At 38.6% G+C, this 17609-nt stretch overlaps 1 protein-coding gene and 1 pseudogene across 3 annotated transcripts in view; one reads left to right on the top strand and one right to left on the bottom strand.

Annotated features, from left to right (window-relative positions):
* Window positions 1-608, top strand: part of LOC121822972 (pirin pseudogene) — a 39950-nt pseudogene extending 39342 nt beyond the window's left edge.
* The window catches only part of Cdh12 (cadherin 12), a 993285-nt gene that overhangs the window by 401262 nt on the left and 574414 nt on the right, over window positions 1-17609 (bottom strand). For all 3 annotated transcript variants that reach the window (XM_076551719.1, XM_076551718.1, XM_042261391.2), the window contains exon 3: window positions 839-984. The gene's annotated coding sequence lies outside the window, so the exon portion shown is untranslated. The remainder of the gene's footprint in view (window positions 1-838; window positions 985-17609) is intronic.

The raw sequence follows: 17609 nt of genomic DNA on the forward strand, positions 1-17609 counted from the left end.
GATACAGAAGAAATAAGATGAACTATTTTACTGAAAGTAGGTGTATAATTGCCCTAAACTATGTGTGACCTGTTAACCTAACCTCAATTTGCTATAGGTGGATAACAGAAATAACCTCAGAAATAATATACCTAGAAGTTGAGATTTCAGCATATATCCTTAAATTACCTTCCTTAAAAATAAACATTTTAGAAAGCAGTATTTTCTTTGCAAAACTTATCTAATAAGAGAATTCCATTTATCTTGTGTAAGGATTATACACTGTGCCATTAGAATAATCAATCCTGTAGCTTAATTTCTCTGAAAAAAATTATCAGACACTGTTCACATTTAAATTTCAGTTCTTAAATGCATACTTTTAAACTCTCAGAGATCCAGCCCTTCGTCCTTTCACCTATCGGAAGTGCAGAGACATTGCTGAAGTACAGACCTGGACAGGATCTCAGAAAGTATTTGCAAATTTCTTTGCCCTCAAGAAGGTTTCAGAGCCCAGTTTTATCTCTGACATCAAGGAACAACCTCAAGCAAAATCAAGTTACCTTGGCACCCTGCAGGGCTCTTATCAGATTATTCAAGAAGGAAAAGAAGTCATCCACCTCTTCACATAACCTTTTATTTTCTTTTGATGAAAAGCAGAACTATCCGATTTGATAAGAACGCCTCTGAAATGCCATTATCCCCAAACGCAGGCTCGCGTCCAGGACACTTGCTTGTAAAACTAAGCCTTGCCCTGCCATAGACAGCCACTTACTGCAGTGCAGAATGTCAGCGCAGACAGTAAGAACTTTCCGTGCAGAGATACCGCGCGATGCAGCCAGTCAGGCGCAGCAGCACTTACCTTAATTGAAATACTCTCCGTGATCAAGTGAGAAATCCTTCAGATCAACCGTGAAACGGTGGGGAGATCGAAGTTTTCAATCAACACCCACGGAGTGGCAGCGCGCTGTACTCCTTTGCCTCTGTTTATGCCAAGCTCCTCGCTGTCTGAAGGGAGAAAAAAAGATCAGCTGAAATCCTTGGAGATTCCCAGTGAGTAAATGAGGACTGAGCGATGTTTTCTAGCGGGAGTTTCTCCGTGAGCTTGCACTGTTTGCAGGCTCCCTAACTGCTGTGATGGACGCCTGTCAGGTCCCTGGAGCCAGGCGGTATTCATTGACCTGATTAGCAGGCAACGCTCCCTGCGTGCAGGCAAAGCATGCATGCGGAGGGGTTGTGGGTCTCCTGGGAATCAGAAAAGGAACCAAGGCCACTTGGGAAACTGGTCTTTCTCAGCCTGATGGATAAACTACAACTATGACTATAATTTATAGGGTGATTAGACACAGTGTTAGCCATTGCAGGACTTCAGCAAATCGGCTTTCTCCAGCCGATTTCGCAAGATGCATTCGTGTTAGATATAAGGCGCAGTGAGACAATTACTGGACTGATCGGGCTGATTTGTAAGCCAAGCCTAAAGCTGAAACATGTTTAAAGCAATGTGATAAAAGAGATAGCTGGATTTGCCTTTGCCCCTAGCCTGCTACATATATCAACCTTTGTCTAACTAAAATGACTTTAAAGGTTTATTACAGCCCTCCAGAGGGCAACTCTCTGACTTGTAAAAAGGTAGTATTCATACTAAATAAGCATATCTGGCAGTTTTGTAAGACACGAGCACACAAACCAAAGCATGCAAAACAGAGTGCTGCCCCTGCACTCTTTCGAAAAGCATTTTTATATTAACATCACATTTCAAAAAAAAAAAAAAAAAAAAGGTTTATGTGGTTATCCAGAGTAACAACAGAAGAGTCTATGGCACCTAACAGAGACATCTTCCCTATTATCTGTAAATGCTGATGGAAGGAAAGAAATAGCAACAATGGTACTTGTATCCAAGGGAATAAATACCCAGTGACTGTTTAAATGTAGTGGGATATCTCTACCTACCTGCTGCTCCTCATCCATCATCCACCCTTTTGCTCACTTCTCAGTATCCTCTACTCTCTCTCATCCAAAGTTCCCTGATCCCCGGAGAGATGTAATGCTCTGGGAAAGGTCACAGAACTGAATGTTGAAGCCCCAAATGGTTAATTTCTGACAGCTCTCACTTTTGCAGGAGAAAATTATGCAAATAACATAAAAAGAACAGATGAAAAAAGTCATTTGCATGTCTTGAGGGTGAGAAAATTCTCATTGCCAGAGAGGAAACTGATGACTGTCCTCTCACAATAATACTGTGTGACATATTCAGCATGTCTTCTCCATGTAGGTCTCAACTGGGACATATGGCATCCCCTTGGTGTGTGTAGGGTGGGTGTGTGGGAGGGAGGGGGGCTCTTCTTGCATTGCTGTATTCACGTGTATTCGAGAAAACTCTCAAATCCATATAACAAAATGTCCCAAACATACACAACAGGGGATTTATTTGCCTTGTACACACCAAATAAACTTTCCGTTTTGATTTGTCTCATTCATAGACTTAACTCGTTGGTGAAACTTCTTGGTGAAGAGGAAAACTCAAAGAGAGGACTGAATTGCTGTGCCCTGGGCTGTGCTCTTACTGGGAGAAGGCACAGATTCCTAGGGAGAGGTCCAGCCTCCCGTGAAGAGGTCTGGTGCTCCCTCAACTGGTGGAGGGTGAGAGCTGAAGGTAAAAAAACTTGATCGATTCACTTCAGGAGAAGGAAGCAACTCTTGCTACTCTTAAGCAGGAAGCCCATTATCCAATTATAGACAGGCAGTGGCGGACTCCAGCAGAAATGAGGCTCCTTAAATCGAAATTAATGCACCCGGCCCATAAATAGCAAACAGGAAATACAACTGCTAATTTCTTCACAGAGCGTCCCAGCTAGGCTGTAACAGGGCACTTACAAGTGATACCCGGTTACATTTCATGGCTCTGGTGTGTGCTTGTCCACGCAGTTAGAGCACTCTGCACCTATATTGATCAAAGTCCCTTCAGAGCACCTTCACTTAAATAGTGGCCTCTTTAAAACTTTTTTAAAGCTTTAACACTGTACTTATTTTTCCTGAACCCTGTCCACCATCAATTACCATTGAAAAGGATGGTAGGTGTGTCAGAAAGTACCATTGTGCCAGAGAAGATGTTTGACTGAATAATGTAATAATACTCTTATCAAGACATTTCATTCTCAAGCAAGACCTTTTACTAATCCATTGTGTCTTCAGTATATATTAATCTATGCCAAACTCTAAATGGGTTTATATGACTATGAGAAGAACAACACAATTTTGTGAGGAGAACATGAAAAGACATGAGTGATGTGATTGTACTAAGTATCTTAATTAGGGTTTCTATTGCTGTGATCAAATACCATGACCAAAAAGCAAGTTGGGGAGAAAGGGTTTATTTGGTGTATACTCCCATATTTCTGTTCATATTGAATGAAATCAGAACAGGAACTTAAACAGAGCTGGATCCTGGAGGCGGGAGCTGATGCAGAGGCCATGGAGGAGTGCTGCTTTACTGACTTGCTTCCCCTGGCTTACTCATCCTGCTTTCTTATAGAACTCACAGGATCACCAGCCCATGGAAGGCACCACCACCCACACCCACCCACCATGACCTGGCTCTCCCCCATTGCTGACTAATTGAGAAAATGCCTCACAGCTGGATCTCATGGAGGCACAGGGCCTCCTAAACTGAGGTTCCTTTCTCTCTGATGACTCTAGCTTGTGTCAAGTGGACACACAAAACCATCCAGTACACTAGGTACCACACATTAAATACTTGAGACATCCCATGTGTTCTCAATGAACTTCAGCTGTCGTTCTCATGGATGAAATATGGAGCTTTAACCTGTGAACTACACTTTACCATCCTTTAATTATTTTTGCAGAAATTACTGTGAGTTTGCAGGGTCAGAGGACAACTTTTAGAAGTCAGTTACCTCATTGAACCATGTGGATTCTGGGGGTTTAACTCCGGTGGTTATACATGCTCTGAAACACCTTTACCAATGAGCCATTTTGCTGGCTTACAGTTATGGTGTTAATTAAAGCTCGGAGAATATAAATAAATTGATGAATGCTAAACAGGCAGTATACAGAAAATACAGAATTAGGACAGTTAACTGTAACTCTACAGATTTAATTGATATTTATTAAATTTCAATTTTAGAAAACAAAAGTAAATCTGCTACAGCACTAGGGAGAGTGTCCCCTACACCACGCCGGGGCAAGACAGTAGAGTTGGCCCTGAAGGTGTAGATGTGGGAGATCTGACCCTGAGGACATGAAAGCGGGAGAACTGGTCTAGTCCCTGTGCTACAAAGGGTGAACTCACCAAGGCAATGCAGGAGAGCGCACCCTGGTGGTGAGGACAAGGAAGAGCTCGTATACTGACCAACCCTGCAACTACCGAAGCCCAGAACCAGGGTTATGCATTGGTCCACCCCAATATCCATCCCATCTGTGAACTGCTGGAGCAGATGAAGAGGCCCGTCCTACGGACCCAAAGCCACAGGATCTCCACAACACAGGGCAACAGCAGCATAACCAAAAGGAGTCCCAGCACTGATAGTGTAGCAGAAACCAGAGGCCTTGGAAGACCAATGACTCTTTACAATGAACACTTACTTGAAAGTAAAGATATAGGGACAAAAGGGTTTAACTGTGTGACTCATCGTGTCACACTACAGCTTCGATGGCGAGATTTTTTTTTTTTCGCTTTTATTTCTTTTCTTTTTTCTCTTAATCTTTATCTGGCAGGGGTTGGGGGGTGGGGGAAGTAGAGGGCTACAGAGAGCAGATATGCAGGGCCAGGAAATGAATGGGATCTAGATGCATAATGTAAAACACACAAAAAATAAATAAATAAAAAGAAATCTTAAAAATAAAAAAATACATACTTCCAATGCAATAAGAAAATTACTTTAGCATTTTTGTTGTATGTTTTATGACTGAATAAACATTTCTTTGCAATAGTTTTTCTTTGTATTGTTTTGTTTTGTTATTGTTGTTTGATATTTTTGTTTTTCCAGACAGGGTTTCTATGTGTTCCCCTGGCTGTCCTGGAACTGGATTTGTGGACCAGGCTTGTCTCAAACTCACAGAAATCTGCCTAACTCTGCTTCCCAAAGGCTGGGATTAAAGGCGGAAGCCACCACTCCCCAGTTAGTTTTGCTTTTAATATATTAGGATATATCAGGGTATATATTATTAGAAAATAAAATTCAAAATTAAATGAGCCTGAAACTAAACTATGTCTAGAATGACCAATTTTTTAATTAATTAATTAATTTTATTTTATTTTATAATTTAATTTAATTTTACACATCAACCACGGATTCCCTTGTTCTCCCCCTTGCCACTCCTCCCCCCGTGTTCCCCCCAGCCCACCCCCCATTCCCATCTCATCCAGGGCAAAGACTCCCCTGGGGATTCAGTTCAACCTGTTAGATTCAGTCCAGGCAGGTCCAGTCCCCTCCTCCCAGATTGAGCCAAGTGTCCCTGCATAAGCCCCAGGTTCCAAACAGCCAGCTCATGCACTGAGGACAGGACCCGGTCCCACTGCCTAGATGCCTCCCAAACAGACAAGCCAATCAACTATCTCACTTATCCAGAGGGCCTGATCCAGTTGGGGGCCCCTCAGCCATTGGTTCATAGTTCATGTGTTTCCATTAGTTTGGCTATTTGTCCCTGTGCTTTTTCCAATCTTGGTCTCAACAATTCTCGCTCATATAAACCCTCCTCTTTCTTGCCAATTGGACTCCCGGAGCTTCACCTGGGGCCTGGCCATGCATCTCTGCATCTGGTTTCCTCAGTCATTGGATGAGGTTTCTAGCACAACAGTTAGGGTGTTTGGCCATCCTATCACCAGAGTAGGTCAGTTCCGGCCTTCTCTCAACCATTGCCAGTAGTCTATTGTGGAGGTATCTTTGTGGATTTCTGTGGACCTCTCTAGCACTTTGCTTCTTCCTGTTCTCATGTGGTCTTCATTTATCATGGTCTCTTGTTTCTTGTTCTCCCTCTCTGTTCTTGATCCAGCTGGGATCTCCCACACCCCTAAGCTCTCTTTCCCTCGACCCTTGCCCTTCATTACCCCGACTCATGTCCAGATTGTTCATGTAGATCTCATCCATTTCTCTGTCATTGGGCGATCCCTGTGTCTTTCTTGGAGTCCTGTTTTCCTGGTAGCCTCCCTGGAGTTGTGAGTAGCAGTCTAGTCATAGAAATAGCATTGTTTTTTTTGTTTTGTTGTTTGTAGCATATAGTGTATCTTGGTCAAATAACCACCTAATGCTCAAGTAACATCTTAGAGGAAGGCCCAGAAAGATAAGAGCCAGAGAAACAGGAAGTCTGCTTTGCAACAGTATCTTCAAGATAGGAAGGGAAGCCATACCCACCAAATTATCATGAGGGGGGAATCTCTCAGGGCACCACTTCTAGATGAAAAACTATAGGCAATTAACCCCAGTGAAGAAGAGAGAACTAATCTTCCCTAATCTCCTAATTGGTTAATCGGTTGTCCAGTATCAAGTGGTTAGCCCTTAAAACAAATACATACATGCAACACAAAATGGACTCAGCAGGATATGTGTGTGTGTGTGTGTGTGTGTGTGTGTGTGTGTGTGTGTGTGTGCGCGCGCGCACGTGCGTATGTTTATCTCTATGTGTAACAACAATAATTAAAAAATAAAGGACCATGGTTTGAGAAGGAGTAGGAAGGACAATAGGAGGAGATGGATGGAGAAAAGGAAAATGAGATAACTAGAATAAATAAAAAATAAAAACAGTTAAAATTAAAAAGCACTGTCATTTTGTTGCTTCATTAACATTCTCAAATATAGTGATTGTTTTTAATAGAAAACTGACTGTTTCAAAATATTTATTGAAATATGTATTAACTAAGCCAAATTTAGTGTGATTTTTACAATCCAAGCTTTATCTAGAAGCTCCTAAACCAAACTTAAATACAACCATTTCATCTTTCTTTGAAATTACTAGACATATTCATAAGATTTCAGAGAAATGTTTTGACCACAGCTTTTTAATATGTCTGATAAAAAATTCTGTCTATAAAGAAGTGATGATCACTCAAATTAATTCAGTCTTTAAACTTTGCCAGTAAGTCTCTTACCTATTATCACGTTTTATTCTTACAGAAATCTTAGAAAGTAGGTTATCTTAAGTATTTTTTATCATATCTCTGTGACAAGAAAATGAGAAATAAAAAAGGCAACTATATGTCCTTTGGACTTTGCTATTTGGTAAGAAACCCAGTCGTCTCTTGTCTCAGGGTTTCTACTGTTGTGACCAAACTCCATGAGCAAAAAGCCAGTTGGGGAGGAAAGGGTTGATTTGGCTCACACTTCAACATTGCTGCTCATCACAGAAAGAAGTCAGGAATTCAAACAGGGCAGGATCCTGGAGGCAGGAGCTGATGCAGAGGCCATGGAGGAGTGCTACTTACTGGATTGCTCCCCATGGCTTGCTCAGCCTGCTTCCTTACAGAACCAAGGACCATCAGCAAAGGCACCACTTACCATTGGCTGGGCTCTCCCCCACTAATAACTATTTTTACAAATATATCTCACAGATGGATCTCATGGAGGCATTTCCTCAACAGAGGCTCCTTTCTCTCTGATCATCAGAGCTTGTGTCAAGTTCACACACAAAGTCAGCTAGTGCATCTCCTTTTCAGGAAAGTGTTATTGTTTCCTGTTGTCTAGTAAATATGATCATCTGAATCATACTGTAGCAAAAGAGCCACCAAATGGGTATAGACATTCAAATACCCATTTGAAATATTCCAAAAATATTACTACAAAGTACACTTATTTAGGTTTATCCTAAATAATATAAATGATATCCATCATTTGGTGAAGAAAATTATCCTGAGCCAATGAGTTACAGTTGATATGTCCTGGGAATTTTGTTTAGGTTGCTCACACACTTTGCCTGATATCAGCTATTTTTACTTACATTTGGAATATGCTAAGATACTTTTCTCAATGTGCATCTACATTTCTTGTACTAATTTTAAGTTTCCATATGCCTTTATATTCAATTGTTACTTTATTGTAAATTTTTTTTGTGTGGACTTACTCATCAGGAGGAAATAAATTCCATAGCATTGGTGTTGTTTCAAGGGTAAAAACCGAACAAATACCATAGTGAAACCTGATCATGTAGCATCAGCAACAAGCTAATACTATCCCACAAATATATTCTTATTACTAATAGAGTCTCACAAGTTACAGCAATTTCTGCTTCAGTCTAAACCATGGAAACTACATAGTTATATTTAGTAACATTTAAGGGATATTTTTCACATTATTGAGAGTAGCTTCTCTTATGTACACTCAAGAAATTGAAAAGTGATAAATTTGTAGCAGGGGGCCATGCAGTGGTGGTGCATGCCTTTAATCCCAGCCCTCAGAAGGCAGAGGCCGGTGGATCTCTGTGAGTTTAAGGCCAGCCTGGTCTAGAGAGCAAGTTCCAGGACAGGCTCCAAAGCTACACAGAGAAACCCTATGTCGAAAAACAAAACAAAACCTAAAACAAAAATTTAGTGGGGAATAAAATTCAACATGCTATCAGAAGTTTTGGACTACAGTCAGAATTCTTCCACTAACTGGCTTTATAACCTTCAGACATTTAAAAAGCTTACAGTTAATAATTTCACTGGGAAATGTGAGGAAATTAAAGTATATTAACTTTAAGATTTCAGCCAGCTCCAAAATACATTATCCAACTAATAATTTGTGATATCCTCTCTGCCTCCTGCAGAAATAATCAGGCACTCAAGAACAAAAGGTTATATGCAAACACACATTTTCTCCCCTCTCTCACCTCTCAGTGCCCCTCGTAATTTAATTGTTTCATTCTATAAATAACATTACAACAAGAATATTTTGATTTCATAGTTCCAAGTAATTTATGAATCAGATATGGGTTGCTGATTTCATGTTGTACACAGAGTAAGTGAAAGAAATCAAGGTTATGAGTGTTCTTCGACAATTTTTATATAATTATAACATTTTTCTTCAGAAGGATTTAGTTGATTTTGTCTAACTAAATCAATGCTTAGCTGTATTTTCTCCACATTTGTTGTCATGGTCAAAGAAACAGAAGTCATTTTGATTAAAATGATGAAGAATTAGCTTAAAAGTGAACACATACATAAAGAATAATATAAGTGCATTTAAGCCATTTTTGTACATTCTCACTAAAATAATAAAAAAATGTATTGAATAATTAAAAGGAAAAGGGCTTCCAGTGGATACTTTTACTTGGCAGTTTAAAACTTTCTTGTTAGCTCAGAATTATTATATTTTGTATTTTATATATACTCATTAAGTCTATATAAAAGGAAATACATGATATGAATAATTTGATAATAATATATTATTTTAGATTCATTCTGATCTGGTGAAAATTGTGATGACCAAAATTATTGCTACAAGGTACAAACCACACATATTTTATCCTGGTTAATAAAATTTTAAAAAGTTGCTAAACAACTGCACATTAAAATATATGCCTGTGTAGTATTGGTTATCAAAACAGAAGATTACCTTTTCTATTGTTCAGAGAGAATGAGTCTTTTTGGAGAACATAAAAGTACAAACAGTAGACTTACAAGTGGAAAGATGTGATGCAAATATGTAATAAGCAGTATCAACAGACTCTGTTGCTGGGTTACATTCAAATACATCTTTATTCAGATAGTCTGAGTCCCCCCAAAAAATCAACTTTATATCATTATTTTTAAAACTCATTCCTATAATCATCTGCATATTAGACTCATTAATCACAATAAATAGAAAACAACTGACATTATCAAGTGCATGCAAAGATGTGAAACACAGTCTTATATTGCTGATGTGTGTTGGGGAATATTATTTTAAGATGTATTACTTTTGCTTGTGTTGCATTTGTTTAACTCTGTGAAGCTGTTACTCTGCCTGTCTCAAACACTTGATGGTCTAATAAAGAGCTGAATGGCCAATGGATAGGCAGGGCTGGCGGGCAGAGAGTAGATATAGAAGGAGAACTCTGAGAAGAAAAAGAGATGGAGAAGGGGCCAGAGAAGGAGAAGGACATCAGAGGCCAGCCACCCAGCTACACAACAAGCCACGGAGAAAGAGTAAGATTTACAGAAGTAAGAGAATAGGAAAAGCCTAGAGGCCAAAGGTAGATGGGATAAGTTAAGGAAAGCTGGCAAGAAACAAGTCAAGCTAAGTCCGGGCATTTAAAATTAAGAATAAGCCTCCATGTGTGATTTATTTGAGAGCTGTGTGGCGGGCCCCACTAAAAAGCAAAAACAACCAACAACAGATGGGAAGAGGAGGGTTTATATGAGCAACAATTGTTGAAACCAAGGTTGGATAAAGCACAGGGATAAAAAAACAAATGAATGGAAACACATGAACTATGAAGCAAAGGCTGAGGGGCCCCCAACTGGATCAGGCCCTCTGAATAGGTGAGACAGTCGATTGGCTTGATCTGTTTGGGAGGCATCTAGGCAGTGATACCAGGTCCTGGGCTCGTTGCATGAGTTAGCTGTTTGAAACCTGGGACTTATGCAGGGACGCTTGGCTCAATCTAGGAGGAGGGGACTGGACCTGCCTGGACTGAGTCTATCAGGTCGATCCCAGTCCTCGGGGGAGACCTTGCTCTGGAATGGGAATGGGGGGTGTGCTGGGGGGAAGGGGAGGGGGGCAGGAAGGGAGAGAACAAGGAATCTGGCTATTATGTAGAACTGAATAGTATTGTAAAATAAAAAAAAAAAGAAAGAAAATGTACAATTAAGTTGAAACTATAATTTGGTAATTTCTTAAGGAGTTAAACCTATGCCTACATGTATGATGTAGCTAGTCCTCTCCTGAAATTATCATCCCAAATTAAAGAAAGCATGTATCTATACACAGACCTTTATATACCAGTGCTCAGATATTCACAACAGCCCCCAAACTGAAGATTGTCCACATAGCCATCAAGAGAGGAAGAGATGAGTTCTAATACATTCCCAGACTGGAGTACTGTCCAATAGAGAGCCTAAAGGGGAAACTGGTCACATATTTAAAAACTGAATTTTCACCTGGTTAAGTTGGTGAGGAAAAATCATAAATAAGCCATATCCTGTATTTAGATAAAATTCAAAACTATATAAACATAATGATAGACAGTTGGTAGGCGATTGACCTGCTGGTGGATACAAGTGAGTGACAGATGGGAAATGCACATATCTCTCTGGATAGTAGAAATGGTCCATATTTTGCTTCTGGGGATGGATTCAAGATGTAAAATCCCTTAAAACATATATAACTTATAACAAATGCATACATCTTATTTGAATATGTTACCTGCGAATAAATAAGGAAAACTGCCATTTGTTCTGATTTTATCATTAACAAACCATCACAATAATTAAAATATTAATATCCTATCATGTCCATAATAATCTAAAATTTACATATCTTCACTTTCTTTTTCTGATTTTACTTTTATTTGGCATTAAAGTGTGTGTGTGTGTGTGTGTGTGTGTGTGTGTGTATACATATGTAAGTGCAGTTGCCTAAGGAGGTATGAAGACAGAGTCAGATCCCTGGAGCTGTATTTACAGGCATTTATGAACTGCTGGTATAGACTGCAATCCAAACTCTGGTTCTAAGGAAAAACAGCAAGTTTTCTTCTAACCATTGACCCATCTATGAAGCCCTAACCATTACCTATTTTCTAAAGAAACCCGATGGAATAAGGAATAAAATCACCTGCTCTGTATTTCTAATGGCCTCTCAAATCATACAGAGCATTCTCTATTCAATCACAGTTTAGGATGACTTTAAAGTTAATGTCCTAGTACCTATCCAGATAATAGTTTAGTAAAATTTTATAGAGGAATAAATGCCATCAGTGTTCAAAATATAAGGGCTGTGAAATGCTTAATTACTTCCTGATGCATATCTATCATTGTCCATTGGCTCCTAGCTTTTCTATGCCGAGTACTGAAATCCCTCCTAGCATATCTTCAGCATCTAGTCTATAGCCAGTGATATTGTATTATAGAAATACAGTTGTGCTTCCTGAGCCTCTAACTGGATTTGACAGGCTGTAAGATGAAACTACCTTATGTAGCATCATAAACCTGAGCTAGTTACAGGGTGGCTATCAAAAGATCCGTCTTACCCTTATTTACTTGATTATAAAATAGAATGCTTTACTGAGACCTTTTGATGACTCTATTAACCTCTACATGCCATGTTTCATCCCCCATTCATTTGCACTGACTGTAATGCCCATTTTCATCTCCTGCCAACTTGTTCTTTCTCACTCTTCATAAAAGTCAATAATTTGCGGCACATCATAGGGAATAGATGTCTTCTATCTGCTTTATTGGCTCCGTTTTCCTTATTAAAATAATTTAACTCTCTACAATTACGTAAGGTTCAACATAACTCAGGATGTTGGTGGAGAGCCTGGTATAACACTTTCACTCTAGTGAACATCAAACATGTGGTAATGACTTCAGAACAGTGCTGAAGACAACAGGAATTTTGATAGTTTATTTCCTAACACTAAAGTGACACAACAGAATGGTACCCAGAAATCCTGCATCCTTAGCCTAGTTGTTTAAAAATCAGATTTGCCTCAGTTCCTTCAGATGAAAATGTATAATAAAATATGAGGTTAGGTAATTCATATGGAGTAACAATACTGGATGACTTAAGAGATTTTCAGCCCTGGTGAGGGAATGAATAAACCATGAGGACTTACTAGCTATTGGCCATAAAAATAACAGAAAAATCATGCTAGTGAGGTAGATCAGTGGGTAAAAGTGCTTGCTTCAGAGGGTTCATAACTTGAGTTTGATCGCTAGATTCCATGGTCTAAGAAAAAAACTGACAGCATTTGTCCTCTGACCTTTGCAAGCCCACCATGGCAAATGCATGCTTACACTCCCAGGTAGCACACACATATGGATACCCACACGATAAATAACATGTAACTAAGTAAGAGGCACTTCATGCACTGTGTATAACCCTAAATGAATCTAAACTTGAGTTGTAATGATTATGTGTTATTTGGGTGTAATAACAAGTAATATTGCATGTTGCTTATATTATGAAATCAGAGGAAATTCTCTGATTTAATTTTAATGATTGTAATGAAAAATGTAAATAGCATATTTTGACAAGAATAATAAAAGTATAATAAGAGTCTGGGTGGAAAAGTCAGGGAAAAATTCAGTATTTTAATCAAAGATCGGGAGTGGTGGTGGTCCACCTCTTTAATCCTAACACTAGGAAGGCAGAGGCAGGCAGATATCTGTGAGTTCAAGGTCAGCCTAGTCTACATAGTAAGTTCCAGGCCAGCTAAGGTTACATAATGAAAACCCCTGCCTCAAAAAAAAAAAATGTTTACCAAAATTTTAACAAAAGGTTATGTATAGTAATGTGCATAGATTTTTCATGTGGCAGAATGTAGATTTATGATACAGATCTTAATGACAAAATACCATGTATTCAAATATTTCTAATAATTGTGGCAAACCAAAACTGCTAATATTAGTTTAATATTATTAGGTATTAATATGAAAGTTTTATAAATGTATTCATCTATTAGCATACTTTACAACACATTTTCTTTTTTAAAAACTATTTTTTTATTCATTTTACATACCAACCATAGTTCCCCCTCCCTCCCCTCCTCCCACTCCCTTCCACTTCCCCCAACCCACCCCCATCCACTCCTCAGAAATAATAAGGCCCCCATGGGGAGTCAACAAGGTCTGGCATATTCAGTTGAGGCAGGACCAAGCCCCTCTCCCCACTCCCCCATCCTGCATTAAGGCTGAGCAAGGCATCCCACCATATGGAATAGGTTTCAAAGAGCCAGCTCATGCACCAGGAACAGGTCCTGGTCCCACTGCCAGGGGTCCCACAAACAGACCAGGCAACAAAACTGTAGCCCACATGCAGTTTGAAAATTGTTGAATCTAAGCACTGACTACAAAATAGAAAATAAATATTTACTGAACAAGGATACTCTGCCTGTTGAATAAAGCACTAGCCTTGTATAAATGACTGACCGTTCTTCTAGTCTTTCTTTTTACCATTCAAGAGCAATAGAGAAATATGTTGGAGAATTGGATCTCTAGAAGATTCTTCTCCACTCTGGAGTATGAAAAGCTTCCAGTTCACCATATCAGGACCACTTTCATTTAGGTCAGGTCTCTCAAAGGGATTGCAAAAGATGGATCACTTACCTTTATTGTAGAGTTTTTTATTCTTTTTTCTGAAGACCAAGAATTATGTTCATGATTTGAAATGGAGAAAATACTACCTCTTTAGAGATGCCTTTTAGCCTTTTAATGTATGTCATATTTTATAGTGACAAGCCAACTTTCCAATTTAATTGAATGATTTCTGGTCTCAGCTTATATTTGTTCACTTAAAAATGGATTATTTTCATTTTAGAAAATTGTGATTCTATGTTTTAAAGCTCATTTTAAACTCACTACTATATCTATGAAAATATATGAATCATATATTATTAATAAACATTTCCTGAGAAAATAATTCACAATTTATATCTTCATTCATAATTAAAGAATACAATTTATTACATTAATGACACAGGGTAAAAAATGATGTGAGTGTGTTGAAAGATGTTTGATTCGGATGCAACTAAATTTCTGCACTCTGCTATTAATAGATTTAAATGAAAACAAAATCCAAATAATTATGAAACTCATTTCCAAGCATAATTTAACAATTTAAACATAAAATACTATTTTAAAATGTTTTAAGAAATAATATTAATATTTTATAATCTTTATGATTTTTCTGCATAGTTGTGTTTGATAGAAGGATATTTCCCCCTTATGGTGAACTTTGATTGATCTTAAATTAGCAACAGGAGAAGAATTCAAGCCTTTCTGGATTGAGGTGTGACTGCTCATTATGTGGACACTTTTGTTAGGATCTCCAGGGAGACCATGCTCAGGGTCATCAATGCCTTGATATCTATTTAGAGAGACAGCAAACTAGACTGAAAAACTAATTAAGGGGAAGAAGCACGGTAAAATTCAGTTGTTTTAGGGTTAAATCTTTAAATTTAAGTAAGTCTACAGTGTGGTAGGAATTCTAGGTAATAGAAGGAAACCCAAATCAGCCCCAGGGCTGAAGAGATTGGGGGTGACCCACTCACAAGGTGATGCCGAAGCATAATCAGCTCATTTTATAGAGATTGATTTCTTAACTCATCGTTTATACTCATCGCCCTTTCCTGCCCTTGAAATTTTTCAGGGTCCTGGGTAGATAAGAAAATAAAATAGGTGAACAAATTCAACATCTACTAATATGAAATCATAAGAGATGCATTTTTAAAAATTCATTCAACATACACATGTATATATACAATTTTAGCATTTCTTAAGAAGAAACATTTTCATATTAATGAGAGGACTGCACTTATTTATTGTATATAAATAATTGATGCTTAATATTTTGTACTCAAGAATTTAGCACATCCTCAATATTTTCAGTATAAATTGGTACTTTCATTTTTATCACTGCTTCTAAAGACAGTATTCATGAAAACAGTGCAAAATGGCAGGAGAATACTCAGAGCCACTTGTTATTCTTGAAAAAAATTCTGTCCTAACTCAATACCAAGTTCATTTACTGACTTTTTACTTATAGTATTTACCTTTTATTTATAAATATAGAAATTATAAAATTACAGGACAAAATGCTGAAATAATCAGATTTGTCGAATCTTATTTCTTGTGCTCCAATCCAACTGTTTTACCAGGGAGTTCCATCTCAAATTTAAAAATTCGTAGCTGAAATACAAACTTACTTCTAAGGTATGAAGATAATTAAAAGTCATCGCCCTTTAATTATTTTTGTTGAATTTAGTGAGGTAGCATTCTGAATACAAGTTCTTTAGTCCATGTAATACCAAGCCTGTGTTTCTATGTATAAACCATTTCCCACTACAGACAGAAGACAAGTCAGGTCACTGGCCTCACTGCCGAATTTTGACATTTATGGGAAGAAGGCTTAAGGGAATATGACCCGACATGGGTGGAATACTTTTGTAATTCCCCTCGTTATGAACATAAATACGAAAGGTGATCGTCGTCTCCTTCCATCTCCTCTAGCTAGTAACATAACTTTAGGAGAAAACTAGACATTTTAGATCCATGGCTTCAAGTATTTTACTAACATTGACAAAATCAAACTCTACATGGAGGAGAGTGAACCGGTAGTATCAGAAGACCCCTTGATTTAAGTATTCCTACATATACTGAAAAAGTCTAACAAAAGATGAGGGCACATACATATCCTAAAACGCTCTTCAGCATCACATACAGCCCACTCCTATGCATCATCCTCTCTCAACCATTCTCATTTTGACTTATAGTGTTTCTTCTTATTTTATTGTTTTATTTTTATTTTTATTTTTCTCTCATATATTCCATCCTGGTTGCAGTTTCTCTTCTTTCTGCTTGCCAGGGCCTCTTTCCCTCTACCTCCCCTGTCCCTCAGATCCACCCCCTCTTCTCTCAGACAAGTGGGGGCCTCCCAGGGACATCAACCAAACATGGCATAACAAGCTAAAATAAGGCCAGGCACATCACTCCATCACATCAAGGCTGGGGGAGACAACTCAGTAGAAAGAAAAGTGTCTTACAGCAGGCAAAAGAGTCAGAGACAGACCCTGCTCCCACTGTTGGGAATTTCATGAGAACACCAATCTACTCAGCCATAACATACATACAGATTTCCTAGGTCAGACCCATACAAGGATCCCTTATCTCTGAAAGCCCCCATGAGTCACTGTAAGTCCATCCTATGGGCCCTTTTCTTGTGTTCCTGACCCCTCTTGTCCCTTTGATCCTTCCTCCCCTTTTCTCCTTAAGAAACCCCTCGCTCTGCCTAATGCTTGACTGTGGCATTCTGCATCTGTTCCCATCAGTGGCTGAATAAAGTCTCTCTGGTCTCTTTGATAAGGATTCTGCTAGGCTCTCTGCAGGCAGGACAGACTGTTAGGTCAAAGGTTTTGTGGCTGGGTTGTTATTCCCAAAGGCTCCACTTGAGGCCTTGCCTAGTTAAGGAGGATGGCTGATTTAGCCCCTGTATCCCCTATTACTAGGGGTCTTGGCTAGGGTTACTCTCATAGATTCCATGAAGTTTCCATTGCTCGATGTTTCTATCTCAGCTCCCCAATGCCCCCAAACACCGGTTATTTCTCCCAGTACTTTCTCCCTTCCCCCCACCTTGTCCCTCATGCTGCCAACCCCACCTGCCCCTAGGCCACCTTGAAATCAATTTCCCAGGGAGATCACTGGGTCCTCTATTAAGCCCTCCTTGTTAGTTAGCCTCTCTGCGTCTGTGGGTTATAGCAAGAATATATATATATATATATATATATATATATATATATATATATATATATATATATAAATTTTACAGCTAATATTCACTTACAAGTTATATCATATTTGTCTTTCTGAGTCTGGATTACCTCACTCAGAATGACTTTTTCTAGTTCCATCCATGTGCCTGCAAGTTTTGTGATGGCATTATATTTAACAACTGAGTAATACTGCATTGGGTAAATGTACCACATTTCTTAATCCATTCTTTTGT

The sequence above is a fragment of the Peromyscus maniculatus genome, chromosome 15 (assembly GCF_049852395.1).
Source record: "Peromyscus maniculatus bairdii isolate BWxNUB_F1_BW_parent chromosome 15, HU_Pman_BW_mat_3.1, whole genome shotgun sequence".
Classification (NCBI taxonomy): Eukaryota; Metazoa; Chordata; class Mammalia; order Rodentia; family Cricetidae; genus Peromyscus; species Peromyscus maniculatus.